The sequence below is a fragment of the Xenopus tropicalis genome, chromosome 8, assembly GCF_000004195.4.
Source record: "Xenopus tropicalis strain Nigerian chromosome 8, UCB_Xtro_10.0, whole genome shotgun sequence".
NCBI classification, from domain to species: Eukaryota; Metazoa; Chordata; class Amphibia; order Anura; family Pipidae; genus Xenopus; species Xenopus tropicalis.
Window position 1 is genome coordinate 14150736 of NC_030684.2, and position 13892 is coordinate 14164627.

At 51.2% G+C, this 13892-nt stretch overlaps 1 long non-coding RNA gene across 1 annotated transcript; it reads left to right on the forward strand.

Moving 5' to 3' along the window:
* Positions 1-1950: 1950 nt before the first annotated feature.
* On the forward strand, positions 1951-3828 carry LOC116407031. Its single transcript, XR_004220005.1, has 3 exons — positions 1951-1990; positions 2544-2627; positions 3725-3828. It is a non-coding gene; the product is annotated as an uncharacterized LOC116407031 (long non-coding RNA).
* The last annotated feature ends 10064 nt before the right edge of the window (positions 3829-13892 follow it).

Below are 13892 nucleotides of genomic sequence, written 5' to 3' on the forward strand. Positions count from 1 at the left end.
GGAAACGAAAGAGGGCAGATGATCCAACCCCAGAATCTGCCATGGTAAGAACTGGGCAACATCATTTCCTAAACACCATTTTCCTACCTACTTGTGTTATCAAAGCCGTGTTATTTCCTTGCCTATAGATGTCTATGCACAATAACCTTGATGAGGCTACACTATGTACACAGGGACCCATTTACAGGTTAGGGACCCATTATCCAGAATGCTCAGGACCTAGGGTTTTCCAGATAAGGGGTCTTTCCGTAATTCGGATCTCATACCTAAAGTCGGCTAAAACATTATTTAAACAGTAATTAAACCCAATAGAATTGTTTTGCCTCCAATAAAGGGTAATTATATCTTAGTTGGGATCAAGTACAGGTACTGTTTTATTATTACAGAGAAAAGGGAATTATTTAACCATTAAATAAACCCAATAGGGCTGTTCTGCCCCAATAAGGGGTAATTATATCTTAGTTGGGATCAAGTACAGGTACTGTTTTATTATTACAGAGAAAAGGGAATTATTTAACCATTAAATAAACCCAATAGGGCTGTTCTGCCCCAATAAGGGGTAATTATATCTTAGTTGGGATCAAGTAGAGGTACTGTTTTATTATTACAGAGAAAAGGGAATCATTTAACCATTAAATAAACCCAATAGGGCTGTTCTGCCCCCAATAAGGGGTAATTATATCTTAGTTGGGATCAAGTACAAGGTTCTGTTTTATTATTACAGAGAAAAAGGAAATGATTTTTAAAAATGTGAATTATTCAATTAAAATGGTGTCTATGGGAGATGGCCTTTCCGTAATTCGGAAATGTCTGGATAATGAGTTTCCGGATAAGGGGTTGAATACCTGTACTAAGGTTTCCTGAGAAAAGCTTGCAATTATTTACGTTTTGTTTTTATTTTGTCTCGAAAAATTTAAGATAATTTAGAGTACTTTCTCTGAAAATTCGAGATTTTCTTTTTAAAAACCATAAACGTATAAAACTTTATATGACTTTTTTTGACTGGCAAAAAGTGCGCCAGGTTTAAGCTGGTACCATCATTTGGACCTGGCAATGCCGTTTGCCACGTGAGTAATAAATAATTCAATAATAAAACACCAGTCCCTGAATATTACATATAACTGATTTTAACTCCTTTTTAAAAAGCTCAGTTAATTTGATAACTTGACTTTCATCTCTTTACCAGGAACCACCAGAAATCCCTGGCAAAAACACCTGCCAAGTAAGTAGCAAAAAATATACATGAAATGGTTTGGTTTTTGGAAGTTTAGTGAATTTGTATTGTACCGGGTCTTTTTTAGATACTAAACTACAGAGTTATAGTAAACTGATCAGGTAACTTTATTTCTCTTAGGAGGAGAAAAAAGAGCCAGACTTGAAGCCGGCGATAGAGAACTGCCGGGTAAGCGTAAGAGAGGGGAGGAGAGTTGGGGCAAATGAAAATCACCCTATATTTTATACAAGACTGTATATTAGCTTCTTTATTACAACGAGCACATTTTTCACTTACCTTTTCTTTAATCAGGAGACTCCAGAAATCCTGGACATGAAGATCTGTCAGGTAAGGAAAAATAATAGGGTCACAATAAAGAAAGATATTTTACATTCACTTTGGGGGAGGCAATTTGTTAGGCACCGACGACTTCAGCGTTGGTGAGTCTGTCCCACCTCCTTATTATGCCCTGTGTTACACAGCAACATACACCTTCTATTTCTCATATATTTATATCAAATAAGACTTTCCCAAACTTTGCTTTACTTTGAGCCATGAGAATTTTTTTTTACAATCTTTTTTTCGGTTTTAAACAGGATGAAGAAGTGATTGGGCAGGAGAGCCCCGACACCGGCCCCTGCCACTCACAGGTAAGCAGAAAATAACACATGAATGAAAAATATTTATTTTTATCATCTTCTCTGCTGATCTGAGGTTTTCTTTCATAACCAGGAACCCTTGGAAGAACATGGAGACCCTCCCATCAACACCTGTGAGGTACGGGGGCAAAAAGTTTGCAGGGGTCCCAATGTGTTTTTATTGGCGCTACAGGGTTCATGAATAATATCTGTAAAGGATAATAATTATATTTACCTAACAGTCAGTATCTGTTACTTAGCGGTCTTCTATCTCGTATAAATTAGAAAATGAAAAAATGATTGGTTGCTATGATTACATCCACTCACACAATTTAACTCATAGGCTGCCGCCACATGTGTAGATTCTCGGCCTGCGGATAAACACGGGCTGGGAATCCGACCCCATGTCCCTAAATGCTTCTTGATGTGCCGGCGCCCCGAGCCATTGCGCTGCCTTGGGTTCAGGCAAACAGAGTGGATTTTGGTGGGAAACTCCTGAGTATAGCTCCAGCCAACACAATGGCTCCAGGTGCAGGCACGGCAATAAGCTTTTTGGGGTACAGGGGGAAGATATTCAGCCTGAGTTTATGCACAGGCCTAGAATCCACCAATCAAATGTGCAAATAAGGGAGCAGGGAGCCACTGGGGCTCTGTACTTACTAATGTTGCAAAACTGTATTTATATTTCCCAGGAGTCACCATTCCAAACTGGCCACGACACCGGCCAGGAAGAGAGCTCAGACGAGCAACTGAGCGAGGAGGAGGACCTTGAGGAGGTTTGAGCTGAATTTAATATTTTTTCTCTCAATATATCATTAGACCATTTTAAACCTCCGAGCAGCCCCCAATCCCACCACATCATGGAAACTCTTATGTAGGCCCCATTCCACCCTTACCTGAATGTCACAAGTGCTCAGTGGGGCAGTTGGTCACCACTTTGTGCCTCCGTTAAAGCCTCTCAGACCTTCCACATCTCTCATTGCCCTTCTAGAACATGCAGACTAAAGCCAAGATGCAGGAAGGCTTCACTATACATAGTCCTGCAATCAGAGCAATGAGGGGTATAAAAGAAAGGACACTGCAAAACATAACAAGCATCAACCCTGCCCCCAAGCTCTGCTGTCTCCCCTTATTTATGGGCACAAACATATACATTTGGGTGTTGCAGTTCTACTTTAAGGTCGAGGGTTGGGTTCATATAACAACAAATAGGAGATATGACAGGAATCTGGCACTAACACCTGCCAGCCTGAAATCTCCAACAGAGAGCGAGTGGGCGCTCAGACCAACGACTGCCCCCGTGTCACATTCCTTGTGCCCCTGACTCATTTCATTTTGGGTTTGGGGCTGTTTATTTACCTCTCTGCACTGATTAAATGTTTCCTATGGGGGGGAAGGGCAACTACCAATACTCTGCACTGGGGCAGTAATCCACGGTGGCCAATAAGATGTTTGCTTTCATGGTTCTACCTGTAGCTGACTGAACAAAGGTAATAGCTATATGGTTGCTATGGGTTACTGCCCAGGTGCAGTTTTGCCCAGTGTTGATAAATGAGCCCAACTGTATCATGTGCTGGCCTCTGTGGCCATTTCACATTCCTGTGAGTAACGATCTGCCCTACAGATATCACTGCTGATTCCCTGGTGGCCAATGGGGGGTGAGGCACAAACGGCTGCTGTAGCGCTGGCTTACATATCCCCCTTACCAAATGGGTTTTCCCACTGGCGCCAGGTAACCAATACAAGAATGAAAGGTACCATCACAGGTTGCGGATATTCTGTAGCCCCAGCATTTTATATCTAAAGAACAAGTATTTGTCTGTAGTTTCTATCTTATTTAAACAATTTCTAAAATGTTTCTCTATTTTTTCAGCGCTCGACCGGAAGATTGATCAGGGCAGTATCCTGCCTAGATCTAACTTCCCTTGCCCTCCTCGACACCAGTCCCCTCCCTCCCACCCCTTCATTCGACTCAAGCCCCACCCTCCCACCCCTTAGTTCCAGGCCCCCACTCTCCCACCCCTTCGTTCCACACAAGACCCCACCCGCCCCCCGCTTTGTTCCAAGCCCCCTCCCTCCCACCCCTTCCTTCCAATCAAGTCCCACCCTCCAACCCCTTAGTTCCAGGCCCCCACTCTCCCACCCCTTCGTTCCACACAAGCCCCCACCCGCCCCCCGCTTTGTTCCAAGCCCCCTCCCTCCCACCCCTTCCTTCCAATCAAGCCCCACCCTCCAACCCCTTAGTTCCAGGCCCCCACTCTCCCACCCCTTCGTTCCACACAAGCCCCCACCCGCCCCCCGCTTTGTTCCAAGCCCCCTCCCTCCCACCCCTTCCTTCCAATCAAGCCCCACCCTCCCACCCCTTAGTTCCAGGCCCCCACTCTCCCACCCCTTCGTTCCACACAAGCCCCCACCCGCCCCCCGCTTTGTTCCAAGCCCCCTCCCTCCCACCCCTTTCTTCCAATTAAGCCCCACCCTCATGGAGGAGGTGGAAGAGGAGGAGATTTGGTTGTAACTACCAACACTCTGCACTGGGTAGGTAATAAACTGTGGCCAATCAGATGTTTGTTTTCATAGTTCTACCTGTATCTGACTGAACAAAGGTAATAGCTATATGGTTGCTATGGGTTACTGCTCAGGTGCAGTTTTGCCCAGTGTTGATAAATGAGCCCAACTGTATCATGTGCTGGCCTCTGTGGCCATTTCACATTCCTGTTAGTAACGATCTGCCCTACAGATATCACTGCTGATTCCCTGGTGGCCAATGGGGGGTGAGGCACAAACGGCTGCTGTAGCGCTGGCTTACATATCCCCCTTACCAAATGGGTTTTCCCACTGGGCAACAACTGGCGCCAGGTAAGCAATACAAGAATGAAAGGTATTACAGGTAGCGGATATTCTGTAGCCCCAGCATTTTATATCTAAAGTATTTGTCTGTAGTTTTTATCATATTTAAACAATTTCTAAAATGTTTCTCTATTTTTTCAGCGCTCGACTGGAAGACTGTTCAGGGCAGTATCCTGCCAACATCTACCTTCCGTTGCCCTCCTCGACACCAGTCCCCTCCCTCCCACCCCTTCCTTCCACACAAGCCCCGCCCTGCAACCCCTTAGTTCCAAGCCCATGCCCTCCCACCCCTTCCTTCAAAGCCCCCGCCCTACCATCCCTTACTTCCAGGCCCCCACTCTACCACCACTTCCGCTAAATCCCCCGCCCGCCCCTTCCACTAAATCCCCCGCCCGCCCGCCCCTTCCACTAAATCCCCCGCCCGCCCCTTCCACTAAATCCCCCGCCCGCCCCTTCCACTAATCCCCCGCCCGCCCGCCCTTCCACTAAATCCCCGCCGCCCGCCCCTTCCACTAAACCCCCGCCCGCCCGCCCCTTCCACTAAATCCCCCGCCGCCCGCCCTTCCACTAAATCCCCCGCCCGCCCCTTCCACTAAATCCCCGCCCGCCCGCCCCCCTTCACTAAATCCCCCGCGCCGCCCCGCCCCTTCCACTAAATCCCCCGCCCGCCCGCCCCTTCCACTGAATCCACCGCCCGCCCCCTTCCACTGAATCCACCCGCCCGCCCCCCCTTCCACTGAATCCACCGCCCGCCCGCCCCTTCCACTGAATCCACCCGCCCGCCCGCCCCTTCCACTGAATCCGCCCGCCGCCCGCCCCTTCCACTGAATCCACCGCCGCCGGCCCCTTCCACTGAATCCACCCGCCGCCCGCCCCTTCCACTGAATCCACCCGCCGCCCCCCCTTCCACTGAATCCACCCGCCCGCCCGCCCCTTCCACTGAATCCACCCGCCCGCCCGCCCCTTCCACTGAAATCCACCCGCCCGCCCGCCCCTTCCACTGAATCCACCCGCCCGCCCGCCCCTTTCACACGCTGAATCCACCCGCCCGCCCGCCCCCTTCCACTGAATCCACCCGCCCGCCCGCCCCTTCCACTGAATCCACCCGCCCCGCCCGCCCCTTCCACTGAAATCCACCCGCCCGCCCGCCCCTTCCACTGAATCCACCCGCCCGCCCGCCCCTTCCACTGAATCCACCGCCCGCCCGCCCCTTCCACTGAATCCACCCGCCCGCCCGCCCCTTCCACTGAATCCACCCGCCCGCCCGCCCCTTCCACTGAATCCACCCGCCCGCCCGCCCCTTCCACTGAATCCACCCGCCCGCCCGCCCCTTCCACTGAATCCACCCGCCCGCCCGCCCCTTCCACTGAATCCACCCGCCCTCCCGCCCCTTCCACTGAATCCACCCGCCCGCCCGCCCCTTCCACTGAATCCACCCGCCCTCCCGCCCCTTCCACTGAATCCACCCGCCCTCCCGCCCCTTCCACTGAATCCACCCGCCCTCCCGCCCCTTCCACTGAATCCACCCGCCCTCCCGCCCCTTCCACTGAATCCACCCGCCCTCCCGCCCCTTCCACTGAATCCACCCGCCCTCCCGCCCCTTCCACTAAATCCACCCGCCCTCCCGCCCCTTCCACTAAATCCACCGCCCTCCCGCCCCTTCCACTAAATCCACCCGCCCTCCCGCCCCTTCCACTAAATCCACCCGCCCCCGCCCCTTCCACTAAATCCACCCGCCCGCCCGCCCCTTCCATTAAATCCACCCGCCCGCCCGCCCCTTCCATTAAATCCACCCGCCCGCCCGCCCCTTCCATTAAATCCACCCGCCCGCCCGCCCCTTCCATTAAATCCACCCGCCCGCCCGCCCCTTCCATTAAATCCACCCGCCCGCCCGCCCCTTCCATTAAATCCACCCGCCCACGGGCGGGGGATTTAGTGGAAGGGGCGGGCGGGCGGGGGATTTAGTGGAAGGGGCGGGCGGGCGGGGGATTTAGTGGAAGGGGCGGGCGGGCGGGGGATTTAGTGGAAGGGGCGGGCGGGCGGGGGATTTAGTGGAAGGGGCGGGCGGGCGGGGGATTTAGTGGAAGGGGCGGGAGGGCGGGGGATTTAGTGGAAGGGGCGGGAGGGCGGGGGATTTAGTGGAAGGGGCGGGAGGGCGGGGGATTTAGTGGAAGGGGCGGGAGGGCGGGGGATTTAGTGGAAGGGGCGGGAGGGCGGGGGATTTAGTGGAAGGGGCGGGAGGGCGGGGGATTTAGTGGAAGGGGCGGGAGGGCGGGGGATTTAGTGGAAGGGGCGGGAGGGCGGGGGATTTAGTGGAAGGGGCGGGAGGGCGGGGGATTTAGTGGAAGGGGCGGGAGGGCGGGGGATTTAGTGGAAGGGGCGGGAGGGCGGGGGATTTAGTGGAAGGGGCGGGAGGGCGGGGGATTAGTGGAAGGGGGCGGGGGAGGGGGGGGGGGGATTTAGTGGAAGGGGCGGGAGGGCGGGGGATTTAGTGGAAGGGGCGGGAGGGCGGGGGATTTAGTGGAAGGGGCGGGAGGGCGGGGGATTTAGTGGAAGGGGCGGGAGGGCGGGGGATTTAGTGGAAGGGGCGGGAGGCGGGGATTTAGTGGAAGGGGCGGGAGGGCGGGGGATTTAGTGGAAGGGGCGGGAGGGCGGGGGATTTAGTGGAAGGGGCGGGCGGGGGATTTAGTGGATTTAATCCACCCGCCCGCCCCCCTTCCATTTAATCCACCCGCCCGCCCGCCCTTCCATTTAATCCACCCGCCCGCCCTTCCATTAAATCCACCCGCCCGCCGCCCTTCCAATCCACCCGCCGCCCCTTCCATTTAATCCATTCCATTAAATCCACCACCGCCCGCCCCTTCCATTAAATCCACCCGCCCGCCCGCCCCTTCCATTAAATCCACCCGCCCGCCCGCCCCTTCCATTTAAATCCACCCGCCCGCCCCTTCCATTTAATCCACCCCGCCCGCCCCTTCCATTAATCCACCCGCCCGCGCCCGCCCCTTCCATTAATCCACCCGCCCGCCCCGCCCCTTCCATTTAATCCACCCGCCCGCCCGCCCCTTCCATTTAATCCACCCGCCCGCCGCCCCTTCCATTTAATCCACCCGCCCGCCCGCCCCTTCCATTTAATCCACCCGCCCGCCCGCCCCTTCCATTTAATCCACCCGCCCGCACCGCCCTTCCATTTAATCCACCGCCACCCGCCCCTTCCATTTAATCCACCCGCCCACCGCCCGCCCGCCCCTTCCATTTAATCCACCCGCCCGCCCCTTCAACGAAAGCCCCCGCCATAACATATAAAGCCCTGATCCAGGGAGTAAACCCGACTGCCGTTTCTAGGGGTCAGGAAGGAATTTTTACCCTCGGTACAAATTGGCCCAGTGCCAGGGATTTTTTGCCTTCCTCTGGATCACTGGCTTTTAGGAATGCCCAACCCCCACTTATCTACATCTAAATAAATCCTGTGCCCACCAACAGGTTTCCCCATAAACATGTCTCTGTGTTTTTCTTGAATCCCTATGGTGAATATTGGGGGGTCTCCTATGCCTCATTCTGCTTATGGTGACCAATTGTGTAACGGGGTAATTAATACTGCTGGGGGGGCTGATAAAAATGGCAGGTTGGGGTAAAACTGGGCGGTGTTGCTGACAGAGAGCTTTAGTTGAAAAATTAAATGGGTTAAGATCTCTGCAGGGAGTTGAGTGGGTTCTGCTGAGGGACATAATTGGTTAATATGTACCTGATGGGGCTGAAAGATACAGGGAGCCATAGATACAGATATGAGGGCACCCTACCTGCTATATAAGTATTCCTACTGAACTCTAATGCCAACACCATGTATAATGCCCACAGGGTACATAGCCAGTATATACGCGGTGCCAACACCATGTATAATGCCCACAGGGCACACAGCCAGTATATACACAGTGCCAACACCATGTATAATGCCCACAGGGCACACAGCCAGTATATACGCAGTGCCAACACCATGTATAATGCCCACAGGGCACACAGCCAGTATATACGCAGTGTAAACACCATGTATAATGCCCACAGGGCACACAGCCAGTATATACGCAGTGCCAATACCATGTATAATGCCCACAGGGCACACAGCCAGTATATACGCAGTGCCAACACCATGTATAATGCCCACAGGGCACACAGCCAGTATATACGCAGTGTAAAAACCATGTATAATGCCCACAGGGCACACAGCCAGTATATACGCAGTGCCAACACCATGTATAATGCCCACAGGGCACACAGCCAGTATATACGCAGTGCCAACACCATGTATAATGCCCACAGGTAACACAGCCAGTATATACGCAGTGCCAACACCATGTATAATGCCTAGTGTGCCATAACCCTTACCAGGGAGTTGGTAGGGGACAGAGGCAGAGGGGGCTTATGAGACACAGCAGGGAGCAAACACACTGCTAAGGGTTAATATAGATGAATTCCTCTCCATACTCACCTGCTGCAGCTCCTCTCTGATCCTCCTCCTCTCCTGCTCATGGTATGTGCCCGCACCCCTATAGTCTGGCCAGAAATGGGCCCCTACCCTGATGTACTGCTCCATTAACTCCACACTTGCCGGTACGATCCCTGGAAAATGGGCAATAAGAACTTCATTAACTTCTCACAAAATACATTAAATACACACGGTGAGAAGCAGCGAGAACCTTATCGCCAAATTAATTAAATACAATGAAAGAAAATGATCTTTGAAACCCCAGATCCTATTACCCTTCAAAAAATCAGGTCTCCTGAAGGCTGCCTTAAGGTTTGCCTGAAGATCTCAGCATGATAGAGTTCAGAAAGGGCTCAGAAATCTTTCGTGCTGCCCAATGTTCTCAGTAGCCCCACCTTGTGGTAGGCAGGAGAATAGCACCCAAGTAGGAGAAACCCTGCTTAGCTCCTATTAGGCCTTATTGGTGCTTTTTTGTTGGTTCAAGAATAAAATGTTAAATGGCAAAGGGGAATTATTTGCTATTTTTTTAATCTCATTCCAAATTTAAAGCCAATGTAACTCCATGCCTTGGGGGGTATGTGGGGTATGAGTATGTGCGGGTATGGGTAAAATGGCAGATGGGGGTTGGGGGGGGAGATAACATTAAGCCCCCCCATACTGAGTAGTAGTGAGGGCACAGGATGCAGATCACAGGCAGGGTTAGGGGGGCACATAGGTTCCCTGCGTTGGTGCATCAGTGAGTTCCGTAAGAGCCCTGGCAGTAACAGCAGTAGGAGAGGGGCTTTATCTGCCCCCCAGCAACTAGCCCCAACATGGCCTCCCCGTTAGTAAGAGCCTGGCAGCGTGGCGGCTGCATTGCCCCTCACAGGCTTGTGTCAGTCTATTGCCCCCAGGGTGACTTGGGGAGCCACAAAGGCAGGAGCAGGTGTTTTTACTTGGTGGGGGGGGGGACATATGGCATATGCCCCTCCATGTACCCACTAAAGGTGCCAGTCTCTCCTGTTTTCCCTTCTCTGTGCCCCTCACTCCCCCCTCCCTTCCCCCCTTACATACATGTTCCCTCTGACAGGAATCCCTGCATCTTCTTTCCCCTGCACAGCTCTCTGTCCTGCTGGGTTTTTCATCAAAGTTTAAGTCCCGGACAAGCCGTGTGGGGATTGGATGGACCGGGAGGAAGTTCAGACTTCAGCTCCCAGTGTATCCAATCCTCACTGCTGTTAGTGGTGAAGCAAAGATGGGAGGGATGGGGTTGCACTTCCTGTGTATTCTTATTTTGTATTACCTGCACAGCTCTCAGTAACTCAGTGCTGTCCAACTTCTGTGGTACCGAGGACTGGAATTTTTCTGGCCTATATAGATTGTAAGCTCTACGGGTCAGGGACCTCCTTCCTCTTGTGTCCTCGACTCTTAACTTATTTCTGCTGTATTTATCTGTATGTATTATTATACTTTGTATTTATCTATTATCTTATAAACAACCTGTTTGTATTAATGTATTCTACTGTACAGCGCTGCGTACATAAGTAGCGCTTTATAAATAAAGATATACATACATGGTGGAGGGCCGATAATGGAAGCCAGTTTTGACCATTCCCCCTTTTAAAACCACACCCTGTATAACTCAGCCTGCAGCCTTGTGCCTTTACATGGGCACAGAACCCCTCAGTGTCTGCTAATATCCTTATCATTTACAGTAGGGGGTACATTATCCCTTATAATACATGAGTGATACTCAGAGTTCCCTGTATAACTCAGCCTGCAGCCTTGTGCCTTTATATGGGCACAGAACCCCTCAGTGTCTGCTAATATCCTTATCATTTACAGTAGGGGGTACATTATCCCTTATAATACATGAGTGATACTCAGAGTTCCCTGTATAACTCAGCCTGCAGCCTTGTGCCTTTATATGGGCACAGAACCCCTCAGTGACTGCTAATATCCTTATCATTTACAGTAGGGGGTACATTATCCCTTATAATACATGAGTGATACTCAGAGTTCCCTGTATAACTCAGCCTGCAGCCTTGTGCCTTTATATGGGCACAGAACCCCTCAGTAACTTCTAATATCCTTATCATTTACAGTAGGGGGTACATTATCCCTTATAATACATGAGTGATACTCAGAGTTCCCTGTATAACTCAGCCTGCAGCCTTGTGCCTTTATATGGGCACAGAACCCCTCAGTAACTTCTAATATCCTTATCATTTACAGTAGGGGGTACATTATCCCTTATAATACATGAGTGATACTCAGAGTTCCCTGTATAACTCAGCCTGCAGCCTTGTGCCTTTATATGGGCACAGAACCCCTCAGTGACTGCTAATATCCTTATCATTTACAGTAGGGGGTACATTATCCCTTATAATACATGAGTGATACTCAGTGTTCCCTGTATAACTCAGCCTGCAGCCTTGTGCCTTTATATGGTCATAGAACCCCTCAGTAACTTCTAATATCCTTATCATTTACAGTAGGGGGTACATTATCCCTTATAATACATGAGTGATACTCAGAGTTCCCTGTATAACTCAGCCTGCAGCCTTGTGCCTTTATATGGGCACAGAACCCCTCAGTGACTGCTAATATCCTTATCATTTACAGTAGGGGGTACATTATCCCTTATAATACATGAGTGATACTCAGAGTTCCCTGTATAACTCAGCCTGCAGCCTTGTGCCTTTATATGGGCACAGAACCCCTCAGTGACTGCTAATATCCTTATCATTTACAGTAGGGGTACAATATCCTTATAATACATGAGTGATACTCAGAGTTCCCTGTATAACTCAGCCTGCTTGGCTGCCAGCCTTGTGCCTTTATATGGGCACAGAACCCCTCAGTGACTGCTAATATCCTTATCATTTACAGTAGGGGGTACATTATCCTTTATAATACCATGAGTGATACTCAGAGTTCCCTGTATAACTCAGCCTGCAGCCTTGTGCCTTTATATGGCACAGAACCCCTCAGTGTCTGCTAATATCCTTATCATTTACAGTCGGGGTACATTATCCCTTATAATAAATGAGTGATACTCAGAGTTCCCTGTATAACTCAGCCTGCAGCCTTGTGCCTTTATATGGGCACAGAACCCCTCAGTGACTGCTAATATCCTTATCATTTACAGTAGGGGGTACATTATCCCTTATAATACATGAGTGATACTCAGAGTTCCCTGTATAACTCAGCCTGCAGCCTTGTGCCTTTATATGGGCACAGAACCCCTCAGTGACTGCTAATATCCTTATCGTTAACAGTAGGGGGTTCATTATTATGAGATAAGGGGGTCCCTGTACCCAAAAAAGCCTCTTAGGTAGAGGAAAAAAGCACATCCATCTCATCTCTCATCCTGAACTCTTTGTCTTCCGTTCTCATCTTTATCTTTTTTTAATACAGATAAAAATAGTTCTACAAGCACTACTATAAGGTGTATGAGAATAGGCACAAAATATTCATTTTTTCTATCTGCACTGCTGGTTCTGACTCCTGATAAAACTCCCGAATATCCATTCATTCCTCATTCTCACTGGGTTTATAGTTATGTGTAACTGTCACTATGTTTGTCTGTCTTTTTCTCTTCTCCTTACAGCCCCCCTGGCATTCCCAGTACCCAGAGGCACAAACAGCCCCCCCAGCCCAATAACTAGTAACTGTCTGTAGCACCTTACAGCCCCCCTGGCATTCCCAGTACTCAGAGGCACAAACAGCCCCCCAGCCCAATAAATAGTGACTGTCTGTGGCACCTTACAGCCCCCCTGGCATTCCCAGTACCCAGAGGCACAAACAGCCCCCCCAGCCCAATAAATAGTGACTGTCTGTGGCACCTTACAGCCCCCTGGCATTCCCAGTACCCAGAGGCACAAACAGCCCCCCAGCCCAATAAATAGTGACTGTCTGTGGCACCTTACAGCCCCCCTGGCATTCCCAGTACCCAGAGGCACAAACAGCCCCCCCAGCCCAATAAATAGTGACTGTCTGTGGCACCTTACAGCCCCCCTGGCATTCCCAGTACCCAGAGGCACAAAAGCCCCCCCAGCCCAATAAATAGTGACTGTCTGTGGCACCTTACAGCCCCCCTGGCATTCCCAGTACCCAGAGGCACAAACAGCCCCCCCAGCCCAATAAATAGTGACTGTCTGTGGCACCTTACAGCCCCCCTGGCATTCCCAGTACCCAGAGACACAAACAGCCCCCCAGCCCAATAAATAGTGACTGTCTGTGGCACCTTACAGCCCCCCTGGCATTCCCAGTACCCAGAGGCACAAACAGCCCCCCCAGCCCAATAAATAGTGACTGTCTGTGGCACCTTACAGCCCCCCTGGCATTCCCAGTACCCAGAGGCACAAACAGCCCCCCCAGCCCAATAAATAGTGACTGTCTGTGGCACCTTACAGCCCCCCTGGCATTCCCAGTACCCAGAGGCACAAACAGCCCCCCCAGCCCAATAAATAGTGACTGTCTGTGGCACCTTACAGCCCCCCTGGCATTCCCAGTACCCAGAGGCACAAACAGCCCCCCCAGCCCAATAAATAGTGACTGTCTGTGGCACCTTACAGCCCCCCTGGCATTCCCAGTACCCAGAGGCACAAACAGCCCCCCCAGCCCAATAAATAGTGACTGTCTGTGGCACCTTACAGCCCCCCTGGCATTCCCAGTACCCAGAGGCACAAACAGCCCCCCCAGCCCAATAAATAGTGACTGTCTGTGG